Here is a 14096-nt window from a genome sequence, read left to right on the forward strand (position 1 = left end):
TGTACCATCTATTGAACACAATAGAATATTGTTAATTACAATATGAACATACTGTATACATATGTAGGTTTGATTAGAAATACATACTTACATTTGCCCATTATTATTTTAGAGATGCGGGTGTTCAATTTTTTCATCCTGCTTAAAAAGAAATATTAAAATGCTTGCAAGGAGCAGATAACCAATCACCTTTAACCACTTTGCGCCCGCACTATAGCCGAAAGACGGCTACAGCACGGACGCCAATTGCCCGGAGGCCATCCCTGGATGTCCTCCTGTTTACTTCCGCGATGCGCGCTCCTGTGGGCGTGCATCGGGGAAGTTCTGTGCTGGCCATGTCCCTTGGACACAGTCAGTCACAGATCGCTGTAAACTGCCAATCACAGCGGCCGCTTACAGCGCAATCGGCGGTGCCAATGAGAGATGATCTCATATGTAAACATATGAGATCAACTCTCATCGCCGGTGTTCTGCCGAGAAAGTTCCCCTCGGCAGATATTGACCCCCCTGTAGTGCGCAGGCGCAGCGCTTGCGCAGCAGGAACAACAAGGGAGCCGCCAAAAGTAGCCGAAGCTGAACATCTGAGTCAGCTGTACATGGCGCCTGCGTGCCAAGACAATAGTAAAAAAAAAAGACTTTGTAACAGGCCGCTCGCCACGCTTCGGGCACGGCCTCGCTACGCTCGCCATTTTAATATTCTAACTCTATGTCCACTTGGATGGTGGGGCTTTAACGTGGACTTAGGTTAGAATGTAGTGTGCAGGCGCCATATACAGCTGATGATCAGCTGTTCTTCGGCAATTTTCAGCAGCTCCGTAGTCGTTCATACTGCGCAAGCGCAACGCATGCGCAATACAGGGGGGTCCTTATCCACCGGGGGAACTTTCTCGGCAAGACACCAGCTCTCCCTCCTCACACAGAGACAGCTTGTGAGGAGGGAGCGCTAACGGTTGCAGCGTAAGTAAAAAAAAAAAAATGAAAAAAAAGTGACGTCAGTGCCATCTCTCCCCACTGCCATCTGTCCCACTGCCACATATGTCAAGTGTTATCTGTCATCAGTGCCATCTGTCATCAGTGCCACATATTAGTGCCATCTGTCAGTGCCACCTGTCAGTGTCACGTGTCATCAGTGCCATCTGTCATCAGTGTCACGTGTCATCAGTGCCACTTATTAGTGCCATCTGTCATCAGTGCCATCAGTCATCAGCGCCACGTGTCATCAGTGCCACATATTAGTGCCATCTGTCAGTGTCATCAGTGCCACATATTAGTGCCATCTGTCAGTGCCACGTATTAGTGCATCTGTCATCAGTGCCACGTATTAGTGCCATTTCTCATCAGTGCCACGTATTAGTGCCATCTGTCATCAGTGCCACATCAGTGTCATCAGTGCCATGTATCAGTGCCATCTGTCATCAGTGCCACATCAGTGTCATCAGTGCCACGTCAGTGTCATGTGTCATTGTCCTGGTGCTCCAGGGCCTTCAAAAGTGTAATAGGTAGTCAACAAGTTAGATGTGTAATTTATGCTCCTAGAACATGTGATGGTGCTCCCTGCATGTTGGGCCTCTCTATGTGGCCAGACTGTGAAAAAGTCCCACAAATGTGGTATCATAATACTCAGGAGGAGTAGCAGAATGTATTTTGGGGTGTTATTTGTGGTATATACATGCCATGTGAGAGAAATAACCTATTAAAATGACAATTTTGTGGGGAAAAAATTAGAACATCAAAAAGCTCACCATGCATCTTACTAAATACCTTGGATTGTCTACTTTCAAAAAAAGGGGTCATTTTGGGGTATTTGTACTTTCCTGGCTTGTTCGCAAGAAATGATATAGGCCACCAGTACATCAAGTGTGATCAATTTTTTATGATTTGCACTACAGCTTGTAGACTCTCTAAATTTCACAAAGGCCAAATAATATCCACTAATTTGGGTTATTTTTACCAAAGATATGTAGCAGTATAAATTGTGGCCAAAATGTATGAATAAAAATGAATAATTTGAAAAATTTTAATCACAGAAACTAAGAAAAATGCGTTTTTTTTTTTTCAAAATTTTCGGTCTTTTTTCATTTATAGTGCAAAAAATAAAAAACCCAGAGGTGATCAAATACCACCAAAAGAAAGCTCTATTTGTATGAAAAAAAGGACAAAAAAAATCATTTGGGTACAGTATTACATGACTGAGTAATTGTTATTCAAAGTGTGAGAGTGCTGAAAGCTGAAAATTGTTCTGGGCAGGAGGGGGGTTTAAGTGCCCAGTAAGCAAGTGGTTAAAAACCTTTAATTACAAAAGGGAAAAACATTTTACAATTCTAGAATTTAAATACATTGTCACACAAAAGAAAAACAAAAAAACTAATATAATGCATACATATAAAAGAACAAGATTTGGGACTTTATATGAAACATGGAGCCAGGGAGACATCTCAGCATATTACTGTTATGCTGCATACAGACGATCGGAATTTCCAACAACAAATGTTTGATGTGAGCTTGTTGTCGGAAACGCGACATTATAGTGTCTGGTGAGTAAACCAACGATCAATATTTTCTCTATAGAATTACCCAATTTAATATCCTTTTTAACATTTTATAGATATCTCTCCTGCATCTTCTCCTGAAGATCATAATTTGAAGATTATAATTTCGGCCCTAATACCATGGAAAGAAATGCAGCATGCGCATATACGGCAAACATTAAATGTGGTTTTTGGGTACTATAGCTAGCACCTGCTGCTTACATAGTACAGTAAAGAGGCCCAATTAATGAGAGGTTAATTGCCTTGTGCGGCTGTTCAGCTCCCACTCAGCTCCTTCCTGACAGGGTTGCCAACCCCCCACAACTAAACATGGAAACTGACAGAGCAGATGTTTTACTGAGAACCTGACATTCGGCAGAAACTCCTATTAGAAACTAAGAGAGGAAGAGGGGGTGGGTGGAGGGAGAGAGACAGAAGGGTGAAGGGGGAGAGGAAGGACGGATAGGAATAGGAAGGAGGGAGAGAGAAATGGAGAAGATGAAAAAGTAGGAGAGAGATGGAGGAAGGGAGTTGGAGGTGAAAAATGAGGGGGTGTGAGAAAGAGAGGGGAGGAGGAAAGAGAGGGGGGGAGGAGAGAGAGAGGAAAGAGGGGGAGGAAAAGAGGAGGAGAGGGAGGGGAGGAGAGAGGAGGATGTGAGAGAGAGGAGGGGTGTGAGAGAGAGGGGGAAGTGAGAGAGAGAGAGGAAGGAGGGGTGAGAGAGGAGGAGGGGAGAGGGAGATAGAGGGGTGAGAGAGGAGGAGTAGGGGTGAGAGAGAGGGTGGGTGGGTAAGAGAGAGAGGAGTGAGAGGGGAGGGGTGCGAGAGAGAGGGGAGTGATGAGAGAGTGAGGAGGGGGTGTGAGAGAGAGAAGGGGGAGAGAGAGTAGAGAGATAGAGGAGGGGTGAGAGAGGGGAGTGAGAAAGAGAGGTGGTGAGAAAGAGGAGGGGGCGGTGAGAGAGGGGGAGTTGTGAGAGAGAAAGGGGGACAAGAAAGAGTGGCGGTGAGAGGAATGAGAGAGAGAGAGGATGAAGGGTGAGAGAGAGAGGAGGGGGTGTGAGAAAGGAAGGGATGAGAGAGAAAGTGGGAGGAAGGAGGGGTGAGAGAGGAGGAGGGAAAAGGGGGAGAGAGGGAGGGGTGCGAGAGAGAGGAGGAGAGAGGAGAAAGGGGATGTAAGAGCGAGAGATAGGGGGCGGTGAGAGTGGGGGTAAAAGAGAGGGGAGTGAGAGACGGGGGTGAGAGAGGAGGGGGTGTGAGAGAGGGCGGAGAGGGGAGAGAGGGGGAGGGGAGAGAGAGGGGAGAGAGAGAGAGAGAGAGAGGATGAGGGGTGAGATATATAGAGAGAGGAGGGTATGAGAGAGAGGAGAAGGGGTTCAGAGAGAGGAGGATGGGTAAGTGAGAGGGAGGTGAGAGAAAGAGGGGGAATATAAGTTAAGAGTGAGGGGGTGAGGGAGATTGGGTAAGAGAGGAATGTGAGAGAGGGAGGGGGTGAGAGAGAGGGGTGAGAGATAGAGGGGGTGGGGCTGGGGCTGGGGGTGAGGGAATGAGAGGGAGAGGTCTGAGAGAGAGGGTGTGAGAGAAAGGAAGGGATGAGGGCAGTGGAGGCCCATCCATAGGGGGCGCATGGGCGCCGCCCCCCAGCAGTCACAAAAAGAAAGAAAAAAATGTCCTTTAAGTGCACTGTGTTCGGGTGCTGGACACAGTGCACTATGGGAAGTGCCACGTCTATGCAATCAGGAGATTGCAGACAAGACGTTTCATTTGCGGGGTTTTGAATTGGCTTGTGGCACAATCCATTGCGCCGGACAACTTCCGTAATATTACGGACGGCCGGGTGGCTTTGTTCACAGAGTTAAGAAGATGTCACTTACAGTTTCCCTGTGCCAGTGGTAAACCTGAAGTGATGTCGCAAGCTCCATGGAACGCACGGCCTGTGCAAAACTCTGCACACTGTGTCTGTCTCTCAGTTTCTGGTGCCACCGCTGTGCCCTGGTCATGATAGGATTTAGGAGACGATGAAGAGTGGAAGTAACCCCCCTATCTGCTCCCCACGCTGGATCTATGAGTGATGCTGCTGCTGCTTCCAGGGGAAAGGTGAGCAGGCACTGGGGGGTCTCAGCTTCTTTTCCGGGGGATCCTGCCTTCTTCTCTAGGGGGGTCCCGGCTGCTTCTTTGGGCTCTGGATGTTGCAATATTCTCTTATCAGTCATTTTTTTTTTCTCTTAAACACTCATGTTTTTTCACTTTTCACATTTTCTCACTGGTTTTTACACATATTTTTCTCATTTTTATACATTTTTTCCAGAACACCATACTTGCAATCATCCCCACACATGTGGAATGTGTTGTAGCAATCGGGAATGCTATGTGGAGGTTTTCTTGGCTGGGGTGGGGTTCCTTGCCTCAGCTCCGGAACAGACAACCATTTGGGGTCCCATCCTCCTTGATGCTAGCCAAGCACAGTGCTTTAGCCGACATGTGAGTATAAATCTTTCTCCCCATGAGGTCTTTTCTCCCTTTAAAGGGGTAGAACATAATCACTAATACTACATGTTTATTTATATTTACAGTTTGCTTCTGTACCCAACTCCTGATGAATGGCATATAGTCATGAAACGCGTTGAGTTTCCATGGGGTGCTCAGACAAGTCTGGCTCATTACATATTCACTGGCCCATATATACTTTTTATACATCTAAAATTCATTGAGTACTATGCAATTATCAATGTGTATGTGTACCTATCTTATAGCAGCTCTTTTGCATATGGTGTACTAATGCCTGCTAATATGAAACACCTTGTATTATATTTATCAACATTTACTACCTCGTATGTGCTGCCAAGCTATATGTATCCATTATGTTTATGCCATTGTGCATGTGTATATATATGAAAATACTTTTTTACTATTGTTACAAATAAAAAATGTTTACCAAATACTCTACCTCCACAAGTCAATTGCCTCATTTAAAGTCCCACATTCCCTTCTTATGTACTTGAACCCGGGATGGAGGCACAGAATGACACAATATGACACATAATGACACAGAATCACCTGATAAATACCTATATAGAGTCCTTTATTACTAACAGGGTAATTTTTCAGTTTGTTTGCGCCGATCTGTGAGGCTGTGCTATATACCATGATCTGTGAGGCTGCGCTATATACCATGATCTGTGATGCTGAGCTATTTACTCTGTCCTGTGATGCTGAGCTGTATACACCTGACACTATGGGTGGAAGCAAGTGGAATACAGGGGATGGAGTGGGTGGATTCTATAAGGGGTGGGGCTTATGAGAAGTGTGAGGGGTCAAAGAGTAAGGGAGGGGTCTGGCACCCCCCATCCTAAAACTTCACCAGCCGCCACTGGATGAGAGAGGAGGGGTGAGAGAGAGTGAGAGTGGTGAGGGAGAGAGAGGGGATGAAAGAGAGGGAGGAGGTTAAAGAGAGGGGAATGAGAGAGAGAGGTGAGAGGGTGAGAGAGGTAGGGGGTCAAAGAGAGGAGTAAATGTGAGGTGGTGAGAGAAGGGGAGGGGGAGGTGAGAGAGAGGGGGTGGGGCATGGGGAAAGAGAGGGAGGGGGTGAGAGGGAGAGTGGTGGGTGAGAGAGAGATAATAGTGAGAGGGTGGGTGAGGGAGAGAGGGGTGAGAGAGGGGTGAAAGAGAGGGAGGGGTGAAAGAGAGGGAGTGAGAGTGAGTGAGTGAGAGAGAGGAAGAGAGAGAGAGGGAGAGAGAGAGAGTAAGAGAGTGGGAGAGGGAGAAGAGAGAGGGAGGGGGTGAAAGGGGGGGTGAGAGAGATGAGGGCGGAGAGAAGGGGAGGTAAGACCAGAAGACACCCACCCCCCCACCATTACACTGGGAGATCACCCCCCTTATATTTTATTTTATACTGTAGCCATTGGCTCCTGCTGCTGTCAATCAGATCCAGTGATGAGAAAGCAGGGCTCAGGACTGAGCACGCACAAGTGCCCCCATTTAATGATGCAATAAAATGTGCAAGCGGGTTCTCTCCCAGAAGGCCTTTAATCTCAAGCAGTCAGCAAACCTTAATTAATAACTTTCGACATATAACCTCATTCAAAAATTTGGAACAAGCCAAAACAGTTATAGCGGGTGATAGTGTTTACTAAATATTGCCTTATATGGCAAATCAATTCCTTCGCAGAGCTAGTGAAACTACAACAAGGTGCCAAGTAGAAAGAATTTGAGGTGACACACTTATCACATATTTTCATGGATGTGATTTTGCTCCCATTTTCAGCACTGCAGGAAAAATTTGTCTTGACCTTTTATATGCAATGCTACCACAACCAATTGGGGCATGCTGTTAACACTCAGGGGAATGTGGGTGGAGGAGTCCAGTCTCCAACTCCTGTTTTTAACTTGATCCAATCTGCTGAGTGCACCAAGAGTTTTATCTCCCAGTGCTACAATATGTTACTTACTGACTTCCTGAAGGATTATCCCATTAGAGTAACAGCACGCTGGGTGGAGGACATAGGCCATCTCTCTGGAGATCAGTGGGATGAGGTGTTTCAATCAGTAGTTATCAGTTCCCTTAATGTCTCACAGAGACTGTCTCAATTCTATGTTTTACTGAGAGCCCACTATACTCAACATATACTCCATAAACTATGGGCCCTTTCTGACCTGATATGTTGTAGATGTAGGAGAAATCACAGGGATATCATTCATCTCCTCTGGTGTAGCCCGAAGTTATACCTGTACTGGGAGGGGTCATGAATACTGCTAATGGTGTATTTCCCACTAACGTACTCCTTGACACTAAATGTTGTCTGCTAGGCATTCTAGGTGAGAAGATTTCAGAGGAGATGATGGGAGTGACATTTACAAGGGCCCTTTTTCAGGCCAGAAAACAAATTTTGCGGATGTGGAAATATCCCATGACCTGTCCCCTCCTAAGTCCTGGGTGACTCTCATAGGCAACACCCTTCTTTTTGAATGGTACATCTATCAGCACAGAGGCAGCCCCAGTAAATTTGAGAAGTTATGGGCGCCGTGGCTTAATACACCCAGCTTGAGCCCCATGGAACTTGTTCGGTTGAGATTACTACAATGCCCTGTTGGATAACTTTGGTACAAAGGTATTGAGGCATTTTTTTTTAGTAATTTACAGGGCTTTTTTTCAGCGGGAACGTGGGGGAACACAGTTCCGGTGTCTTGCCGAGAATGTTCCCTCGGCGGATATGTTCCCCCCCGTACTGCGCAGGCGCAGCGCCTGCGCAGTGCGGACTACTGTCAGCCGCCGGAGATAGCCGAAGCTCAAACGCTTCAATCAGCTGTACACGGCGCCTGCGCTCTGGGTCCAGGTTCCTTCCCCACCATCCAAGTGGACCTAGAGGGGGAATTTAAAAGAGCCGAGCAAAGCGAGGCTGTGCCCGAAGCGTGGCGAGCGAAGCGTGGCAAGTGAAGCGAGCCCACGAGGGGCCCTCTTACAGGCGCCATGTATAGCTGATTTTCAGCTATTCCGCTTCGGCTATTTCTGCCGGATCCTACTGCGCAGGCGCAGCGCCTGCTCAGTAGAGGGGGGAACTTAGCCGCCGAGCGGAACTTTCTCGGCAGAGCACCGGCACCTCCAGCAATGAATGTATGTAATGAAAGGAGTGCTGGGGTGTGCTGGAGGGTCTATTGATGCTGGCTGCTTGGGGAATCTATTGTCGCTAGCAAGGATCTATTTTTGCATGGGGGTCTATTCTGGGTAGGTCTGCTGGTGGGGGGGTCAATTGTTGCTGGAAGGGATCTACTGTTGAGGGAGAGGTCTATTGATGTTGGCTGCTGGGAGATCTGTTGCTGCTGCTGGGGGTCTATTGTTACTGGGGTGTCTTTTTGGTGTGGGGGAGCATTGTTGCTGGGGGGGGGGGGACAGTCTATTGTGTATGGGATCTATTGTTGATGAGGGATGTCTATTGTTTCTGGGGGGAGGTCTATTGTTTCGGAGGGGGTCTACTGTTGCTGGGGTGGGGTCTATTGTTGCTCACAGCAGGGATTCTGTTTTACTGTCTTATCATTAAAAAAATCACTTAGTAGTACAAAATGATACTTGGTTCTGTATTCTCTAAAAGGGGCGTTACTGGGAGGTATGTAGAAGATGGAACCAAGGGACATTGCTCAGAGGTGAGTAGGGGGCAGAAACGAAGGCTGACTCAGAAGGCAGGAGTTCCTGGACCTATTCTCTGAGAAAAAAAGCCCTGGTAATTTATATATGCCCCATATGTGCTTCTTTGCAGCAGTACTTTTCTTTTAACTCCGTAATTAATATTCACCAACAAAGACTAGTATCTAAAGGGCAAAGCAGTCACAGGTTTTGAGGCACAGACTAATATCACCAGATCATGATCACAAGCTCCCCCATTAGTGGAGATTCACTCTAAAGCTGGCTAGGGTTTTGAATGTACCTTTGTAACAAAATGCTTTGTACATTTGATGACTGGACGATGTCATTCAAAAATACTTCCAAATTTTGTTTGTTTTTAACATTCGATTTTGAAATGAATTTAATTTCCTAAGCAAAAACCACATACATGAACAATTTGTTCATTCAAGAAAAACAATGTACATACTGCGCTTTTGAATTTGCTCATCACTGCAGTTGAAAAAAATTAATTAACCAAAGTAATGATTAGAAAATCAAACAAATGTTCTTAAAATGGAAAATTTCTAAGGAAATTCTACTTGTAAATAACCAGCTTTAGTCCCAACTCACATATGAGCTGAGCCTCATTTTCAAACCTGCTTTAACCACTTCCTGCCTGCCATATCCAGAATGAAAGTGGTTCAGTTACCCTGACTGGGCGTGATATGAAGTCCAGCAGGATAAGCCGCTAGCGCGTGCCTGCGGAGGGCGCTCAATGTGGCGATTAGTGGTGCAGTCTGTCACTCTGGCACACTGCATCTCCGATCTTGGAAAAGAGCCTCTGATGTAGGCTTTTTACTACGTGATGAGCTGTGTCCAATCACAGCTGATCACAGTGTAAATAGGAAGAGCTGTTTATCGGCTTTTCCTCCACTTGCACTGACAGGCACGAGCAGAGGAGAGCCGATCAGCTGCTCTCCTGACAGGGGGGGTCTGTGCTGAATGATTATCAGTGCAGCCCCCCCGAGGATGCCCACCCAGGACCACCAGGAATGCCCACCCAGGACCACCAGGTATGCCAATCAATGCCCAATAGGGGTGGCACTCAGTCCCCATCAGTGATGCCTGCCAGTGCATCCTGATCAGTGCTGTCTAACATCTTTCAGTCCTGTCCATCAGTGCCCATCAATGCCACCTATCAGTGCCCATCAATGCCACCTATCAGTGCCCATCAGTGCTGCCTATGAGTGCCCAGTGCCAGCTATCAGTGCTCATCAGCACTGCATATCAGTGCCCATCAGTGCTACCTCATCAGTACTACCTCATCAGTGCCTGTCAGTGCAGCCTCATCAGTGCCTATCAGGGAAGGAGAAAAAAATACTTATTTACAAAGTTTTGTAACAGAAACAAAGACATTTTTTCGGTCTTTTTGTTTTATTTGTAGGGCAAAAATTAAAAACCCCAGAGATGATCAAATACCACCAAAAGAAAGCTCTATTTGTGGGAAAAATATGATAAAATTTTTTTTGTGTACAGTGTTGCATGACCGCGCAATTGTCATTCAAAATGCAACAGTGCTGAAAGCTGAAAATTGGTCTGGGCAGAAAGGAGGGAAAGTGCCCTGTATTGAAGGGGTTAAATTCCATGATCCTGCTGTAGTCCTCTCACTCTCTGCTGCTCCCTCCAGTCTCTACTCCCCTGATACAGGGTTGCATACCATTTTCCCACAGTAGTTGATATTGTGTACTTCTCCTCTATAGTTAGGGGGTTACCATCATCCTCCCAAAAACAGAGGAAAAAGAACACACACTTCCTCATGTATTAAACATTTCAAAGTTTAACCACTTCCCGCCCGCCCTATAGCGGATTGACGTCCGGGAAGTGGTTGTGTTATCCTGACTGGACGTCATATGACGTCCAGCAGGCTAACATGCCGCAGCGTGCCCCCGGGGGCGCGCATCGCGGCGATCGGTGGAGCGGTGTGTCAGTCTGACACACCGCTACACTGATCTTGGTAAAAAGCCTCCGGCGGAGGCTCTTTACCACGTGATCAGCCGTGTCCAATCACGGCTGATCACGCTGTCAATAGGAAGAGCCGTTGATCGGCTCTTCCTCACTCGCGTCTGACAGACGCGATTAGAGGAGAGCCGATCGGCGGCTCTCCTGGCAGGGGGGGTCTGTGCTGATTGTTTATCAGCGCAGCCCCCCCTCAGATCACCACACTGGACCACCAGGGATCGCCACTAGGACCACCAGGGAAGGGGCAACATGTGGATGGCCAGGTATGTACCCCATGGCCATCCACATGTGCCCAGTGTGCCCAGTCAGTGTCAATCAGTGCCCACAAATGGGCACTGATTGGCACCATTATGTTGCAGTGATGCCCAACAATGCCACCCTTAGGGGCATCACTGCAAACAACCAGTGCCGTCAGTGCCACCCATCAGTGTCCATTCATGCCACCTGTCAGTGCCCATCCGTGCCCATCAGTGCCCATCTATCAGTGCCCATCCATGCCCATCTGTGCCAACTATCAGTGCCACCCATAAGTAACCATCAATGCCACCTATGAGTGCCCATCAATGCCACCTATGAGTGCCCATCAGTGCCGCCTATAAGTGCCCATCTGTGCCACCTATGAGTGCCCATCAGTGCCGCTTACCAGTGCCACCTATCAGTGCCCATCAGTGCCGCCTATCAGTGCCCATCAGTGCCGCCTATCAGTGCCCATCATCAGTGCCCGTCAGTGCCACCTCATCAGTGCCACCTCATTGGTGCCACCTCATCGGTGCCCATCAGTGCTGCCGTATCAGTGCCAGTCAGTGCCCGTCAGTGCAGCTATATCAGTGCCCGTCATTGAAGAAGAAAACGTACTTATTTACAAAAAAATTTTAATAGAAACAAAGAAAAACTTGTTTTTTTTCAAAATTTTCGGTCTTTTTTTATTTGTTGCGCAAAAAATAAAAACCGCAGAGGTGATCAAATACCACCAAAAGAAAGCTCTATTTGTGGGAACAAAATGATAAAAAATTTGTTTGGGTACAGTGTAGTATGACCGCGCAATTGTCATTCAAATTGCGACAGCGCTGAAAGCTGAAAATTGGTTTGGGCGGGAAGGTGTCTAAGTGCCTGGTATTGAAGTGGTTAATCTGCACAAATAAAATGAATGCCCACATAACATTTGTGGTGTCACACATTTAAAGGGACAAGATCCCCAGTAATTTGCATCAACCCTTGGCTGGCTCCATAAATGGACATCCATGGGTCACACATTTTCTCTCAATTGAACTTGGCTTCCACCACTGTACACCCAATGGGGAAGATTTACTCAGCTGAAGTCTGCACAAATGTATAAACCCCCAATGGGACCTTAAAGGCATCTATATATATACTCAACTGGATTAAAAAATATCACAATTTTATTGTATTATAAAGCTGAAAAAATTAAAACCATCATGCGGCTTAGAAAGAAATTATCACAGTATACAAAACTGTCCTAAATGACAAACACGTGTGATGTGTTCACTTGAGTCGTTTCAGAGATTTCCTACTCTTTCTTCAGGGGTGTGAGGGATATCGCATCTCTATAATATAATTGGATAATGTTATACAATCTGTCCAAAAGTATGTATCCACTTCTGTGTGGTCATATTGTTACATATCGACTACTTACAATGGAATGGATAATAGCAGTCATAAACAGAAAGCCGTAGCATTTAAAAACATGTGCAAATGTTATCACCCAGTCTAATAGCAACAGAGTGCCCAAACCCCTAATCCCAGCACAGGTGGAAGGGAATACAGCGATCACTGAGGCTAGAGATGCTAACACTACAAAGAAAACACATATGTAGACTCTTACAGTAAATTGATAAAATATCAAGAATAAAGAGCTGTGTGTGTATGGCATGTAGAAAATATCAAAAATATCAAAAGGATTAGCCAGCTCACAGGTCCTACTCATAATGCATACACAGCTTGTAATGTATACAGCCAAGTGGTATTTTCAAACCACCAGAAGACATGGAAAGATGCCTAAAAAGGTAGTACATAAGCATAGGGAGTACCTAATCAAAGTATACTATGTGGTCATAAAAGGCAGTCAAAGATAAAAGTTTCAAGCCATGAAAAACATATTGTGGCTGCTTAACCACTTCAGCTCCAGGTAGGTTTACCCTGCTTCATGACCAGGCCATTTTTTGTGATTACTTTAACTGACAATTGCGTGGTTGTGTGACTGTGTACCAAAATAAAGTATATGTCCTTTTTCCCCCACAAATAGAGCTTTCTTTTGGTGGTCTTTGCGCTATAAACAAAAAAAGACCAACAATTTTGAAAAAAAAAACAATTTTTTTTCTATCTGCCATAAAACATACCCAGTAAAAAATCAAATTTCTTCATCAATTTAGGCCAATATGTATTCTGCTACATATTTTTGGTAAAAAAAATCCCAATGAGCATATACTGATTGGCTTGCACAAAAGTTTCTGCGTCTACAAACTATGGGATATATTTTTGGAATTTTTATTTATTTTTTTTACTAGTAATGGGGGCGATCAATGATTTATATCGGGACTGCAATATTGCAATTGACATATTTGACACTTTTTGGGGACCAGTGACACTAATACAGTGATCAGTGCTAAAATATATGCACTGTCACTGTACTAGTGACACTGGCAGGGACGGGGTTAACACTGAGGGGATAAGGGTAAAATGTGTTCCTATGGAGTGCTTGCTAACTGTGTGGGGGGTGCTTGTACTATGGGAAGGCAGAGATCCATGTTCCTGCTTAGCAGAAACACAGGATCACAGCCTTCCCTTGTCACAGAATGGCAATCTGCCTTTTTTACATAAGCAGATCGCCGTTCTGCCTGTCTCCCGAATGATCGGCTATTCCCCACTGGACCCGCTAATTGTCTCCCGCTGGGTCGCTGGCGGGGCATGTGCACGCCCCAGACCTGGTAGTTCAGAACCACGTACAGGTACCTGATTCTGAGTGGCCGCCCTTCCACAGTAAATGTACATGGGGCGGTCTGCATCTGGTTAAGGAGGATTCCTGAAAGTGCATAATATACAAGCTGCCAAAAATGCAAAAACAGCTGCATAATCTATGACTATCAATAGGTAGTAAACCCCTAACCCAGGTGCTCCATTATCTTACCTTAAGTACAAAATAGTGTTGGATGCCAAGATGTAAGTAGGCTGTGGTTGGCAATTGGACAATCCGAATGTTCGGCCGTATAAATATCAGTGGGCATTTGCCCAAATTGAGGACACTCCGGTCCAAAGCTGGGTGAAATGCCAAGGATCCATATCTCCTATTGGACCCCTGAATCTTACCATCATGTAAATTCTTAAAATGCCGGCCAAAGGGTACATCGGGATTGCAACATTGCATACTTTTTATGTGCCTATAAGCTCGCCTCCAGATTTTCATCTTGGCCTTGCCAACATAGTAACATCCACAGTTACAA

This window comes from Aquarana catesbeiana, linkage group LG07, assembly GCF_042186555.1.
Source record: "Aquarana catesbeiana isolate 2022-GZ linkage group LG07, ASM4218655v1, whole genome shotgun sequence".
NCBI classification, from domain to species: Eukaryota; Metazoa; Chordata; class Amphibia; order Anura; family Ranidae; genus Aquarana; species Aquarana catesbeiana.